This window comes from Hevea brasiliensis, unplaced genomic scaffold, assembly GCF_030052815.1.
Source record: "Hevea brasiliensis isolate MT/VB/25A 57/8 unplaced genomic scaffold, ASM3005281v1 Scaf57, whole genome shotgun sequence".
Taxonomy (NCBI): Eukaryota; Viridiplantae; Streptophyta; class Magnoliopsida; order Malpighiales; family Euphorbiaceae; genus Hevea; species Hevea brasiliensis.
The window spans coordinates 194063-199319 of record NW_026615106.1 but is presented as its reverse complement, the minus strand read 5'-3'; positions in this window follow the sequence as shown (position 1 = coordinate 199319).

Here is a 5257-nt window from a genome sequence, read left to right as displayed (position 1 = left end):
AGATAAGATGGCGAGATTCCATATGCTTGGCTATTGGAAGTTTAATGTATGCAATGTTGTGTACTAGGCGGATATCGCATATCTTGTTAGTTTGACTAGCGGTATCAATCCAATCAGTTTGAAACACTGGATAGCTGTCAAGAATATTCTTAAGTACTTGAGAAGAACTAAGGATTTATTCTTAATTTATGGAGGTGGAGACTTACAATTGGATGGTTATACTGATTCTGATTTCCAATCAGATATCGATGATAGAAAGTCTACCTCTGGATATGTGTTCATTTGTAATGGAGTGCGATCGGTTGGAAGAGTTTCAAGCGAGCACGCATTGCAGATTCGATCTGAGAGTGAGTATATTCTTGCATCGATCTCGCAAAGGAAAGCTGTTTGGATAAAGAAGTTCGTGAGAACTTACATGAGTTCCTTCCATTGAGTCAGCGGTTCCACTACCTTGTGACAATAATGGAGCGATCATCTGAGCTAAGGAACCAAGGTCTCACGAGAAATCCAAACACATAGAAAGGCGCTACCACATTATCGGAGAAATAGTTGAGCGCGGCGATGTAGCCATGCGAGAAAATAGCATCGGTGAAAATCCGGTGATCCATTCACTAAGCCTATGTCACAGACTCAGTTAGACCGACATCTTGAGAAGATAGGTCTAAGATATTGTAATGAATGGCTCTAGTGCTAGTGGGAGATTGTTAGTAGTATGCCCTAGAGCATATCATTTAGTATGTATCTTGTACATATTTTTATTAATAAAAGGCATTTCCACTTTTCCGTTTATATAATATATTTATGTGTAATAGAAAAGGTCCATTGATATTTTGTTAGAAATATTATTCTTAAGTTGTTAAGAATATGAGTGACAATATTTCTAGCACGAAGTATCATAAATAGATTCACAATCGAGGATACTTCATAATAAGGACATGACTTATCCAGAAAGATTGTATTCGTGTTTGTTCCCAAGTTATTTATATGAGATATAAATAAGATAGAATGGTGAGTCTCATGCCATATAACAAACATGATAGGCACCTATAAATGATAAGTAGGCCGAACCAGTGACACTTATGACAAGCACACGGAGTTTACTCTTGTCAATGTTTTGTCATAAATCATATCAGTGCATATAATCTTTAGACCTGAGATAGCACAGTTATCTTGTATATAGGTAGTTTGAGTTTGATACTGCTTTCATACTTGTACTGTGTATGGGTGTATGGGCATGTGTTGGCTCCTACTAGTTATATATGGAGGTAGGTGTTGATCAAGATGGAATCTGTTCCTCTAAGTAAATAGAGATAAAATCCTATGTTCATTTAATTGTTCTTGATGTTTCAAGTTCCTGGCCAGGACAGATAGATTTATTGAGAAAAGAGTTTCTGATGAGAAAATCTTTTTAATCAAGAACTGGAATTAAAAGAGAACATAATATTCATAGCAAATGGAGTTTGATATAAACCATGACTCCAGCTTGAGTTGTGATTTTGTAACAGAGAGATTCTAGTGCATGGTAACATATGATTATAGGTTCATTTAAGGTAAACCTTATTACTAATTAGGTGGCCATGGCATGCTATGCTAGGTGTTAACCATGGTCTATGAGGTTCATAAAATGATTTAGAGAAATCATTTATGGTAAGAAAGAGTTCTGATGATATTAAGAGTTGATATCATGTCTCATTGCCAATTAGTGATGAGCCTAGTAAGTCACACACATACACAAGTTATCACCTAATTAAATATGATTTAATTAATTAATTAAAGAGTTTAATTGATTAATTAAATAGGTTTGGTTTGCAATTACTTTGCAAAGTTCCTAGCATGACTTGAAACCAAATCTAGATTATTGGATGTATAATATAAGTTAAATTTATATTTAAAGTATTTAAATATGAATTTAATTAATGAGAAATTAATTAATAGAGATTAATTAATTAATTTATATTTGATATAAATTAATTAGAAGAAGAAAAATAATTATTTTGGGTTGAGAACTCAAAATTAAGACACAGGGGCATTTTGGTCATTTTGCAGTGTGACACGTGGCACCATGAGATTGTGACATATGGCAAAACACATAAGCTTGCCAAATGTTTTTTAATCATGTAAGATGATTAAAATCAAGATTACATATAGGTTTGACACTTGGCACAATGTGATTGGGTCACTTAAACCTAGAGCTAATCAAAGGGTGACATGTGGCAAGGGTTTAATGTGTTAACCTAGCTATTTAAGTGTTGTTATGAGAAAATAAAATACAACCAGCAGCCACACTCCTTGGTCACGCCATTTTGTAGCCCTCCCTCTATTCTTCTTCATCTCTCATCAATTCAAAGAGATTAGCCATTAATCTCTTGAATTAAGAACACTAGAAATTGTTTCTAGTGTCCTGTTTACATCTCTAATCTCTTAAAAGGCAGAACTTGAGTTTCTAATTAATAGAAAAGGCTTTAGAAGCTGTTCAAGGGCTGCCATAGGTGTTCTTGGTGTGGACAAGCTAGAGGGACAACATCTGGTGTCCTGAAGACGAATCTCAAAGGCGCAGACACGCTGCAGTGCATGAGGAGGTTAGTGTAATCGTTCTTGATTTAATCTAGGGTTCTAAAATTAATCTGATTAATTTTAAAATCTTAAATGGCAAATACAGATCCAAAAACATATTAAAAGAGTTTTAATATGTTGTTTATCATTGAAATCAAATAGATAAAAATAAATCTTGCATGATGCATGTGACCCTAGGTGAAAATTTTTGAATTCAATGGTATAAACTTGTGTTTTTCACGCTTCCGTTCCTTCAGACCTCTGCAGAGCAATTCATCTTCTTCATTTTTTTTTATTTGTTTTTGCTTTTTCAGCGAATATAATTTGTTCCTTCAAAACGATCCAGTTTCACGAATACTTAATTCATCACTGAAATAGACTTCAACTCTATTGCTATTAATGCCTTAAAATTGTTGAGGCAATGGGTGTAGAATAGGCTTTGACGCATGATGAATTACTATCTTTAAGGTATTAATTACCCCCACTAGATTGCTGCAAGGTCATGGCAATATACCTCTTAGACACAATAAAGTCTGAAATCTGCAAACAGCAACTCCTAAAGATTTCCTTTAAGAACTCTTTATACGAACCGAATTTAGAGATATTAGAAGGGAAGAAGAAAAAGAAATAAAAGTAGTATATTTCTAAATTGAAAACTCATCCATATTTATAGATGATGAAAAGTCATGGCACATGTTCTACATAAACATATCTGTCTATTTCCAACAGATATGACTGTTTATTTAAATCGGTATATCTTCTAGATGTGATTATATTCGTTTATTAAAAAATACATCTTCTAACAATTATAACTGTTTGTGTGTAATAGAAATGTTTATTTATTAACAGATGTATCTACTTGTTAACAAACATATTTATTCGTAATTTATTTACGAGAATTAAAATAAGATAATTATATTATTTCACACACATATATGCCAAGTGTCATAACCGAATAATATATATATACACGATTCTATATATTTTTTCACTTCTTCCTTTTTATGTATTTTAACAATATAGAAATTTTTTATCTCTCTATTATCTAACATATAAGCTATTTATAATATAAAATACTACCCTCTTGTCTTCTAGCAAAGGTAACATCCAAATTGCTTTAATTACTGAATGTGATTAGTAGGTGACTTTTTTTTTTCCGGGATTAGTAGGGACTTTAAAACTTCTAATGCTTGATTTGTGCATGAAATTAATATAAAACCCCTGGTTGTTTGAAAAGTTCCTACATATGCACGTTATTATCAAGAAAATTTCAACAATATAAGAATTTTTAAACAAATAATATAATAACAATTTTGTAGGTACCTTTTTCTTTTCTTTTTTTTTAAATATTGTTGTCACATTAATTCTATAGTGTCTCTTCAATTTTAATAAAAATGTATTAAGTATTTTTAACTTGTTAATAATAAATATTTATTGAATTTAATATATATTGTGTTTTAACTATGGAATTATCTTTAACTAGATTTGAGAGTAGGGAGATGAATTTAATACACTGAGTGAATTTTATAAGTATAATAAATAAAAAGAGAAACTGTAAGAAATTTTAATATTTTCATTTTTTTTAATATTCCTATATTTATTTTAAGATAATTTATTATTTGATTTCTAAATTTTGAACGATATTATGATTTGGTCGCTATATTATGGAAATTGTTTCATTTAGTCTTTTACTTATTTTTCCATCAAAATTAAATATTTTTCCATCTAAAATTCCTTTTAGTTTAAGTGAAAAAATAAATACATCCTTTATTCAATTAAGTAAAATTTACCATTTGGACCATAAATCATGATCGATATTACAACTTGTTCCCTGTATTTTGAAAATTAAACAATTTAGTCCCTAAATTTGATAATTGCTGAAATTATTAGAATTTTTTTTTTATTAACTTTGTTCTTGTTAAAATTTTCTTGAATTAACAGAAAAAATTAATTTATTTGATAACAATTAATTTTAATTGAATGAAAAATAAGTGAGGGACTAAATCATTTAATTTTTAAAATATAGGGATTAAATTGTAATATCGATCAAATTCTAAGGGCTAAATAGCAAATTTTTCTTAATTGAATAACATGTATATTTGTCTTTTCACTTAAACTAAAAGCAATATTGGACGGAAAAACTTAAGCATAAGTAAGATATTAAACCATTCAATTTTTAAAATATAAGGAACAAATTATAATATTGAACAAAATCTATGAATCAAAATAGTAAATTTCCCCTATTTTAAATTAGGATGGCTTGATATCAGATTGATTTTTCTTTTATAACGTTAGTTTTTTTTTTTAAGTAACATATATATATATATATATATATATATATATATATGTGTGTGTGTGTGTGTGTGTGTGTGTGTGTGTGTCACGACTAAATCCCAAGGGCTGGACTGGCACTAGGACCTGGGCCAGTATAAAGCTCCCAAGGCCCGTAGTAAGCCTTACTATTCTCGAATCTATAATCAAGGCCAGAAACTAAAGCCCAACATATGAATAAAATAAAATAAAATATTACATTTTTCTTCGAGTTAATCTAATCCGATAATCATCAAAAACTAAAGTGAGGAGAGCCCAACTCAATCCTGATACCACCATTTGTAAATATTTTAAATATCATAAAAATTTTGCAACTATTAAAACACCAAAACTTAAATTTACATAGTACTTGACAAGATTATTACTAGTACTA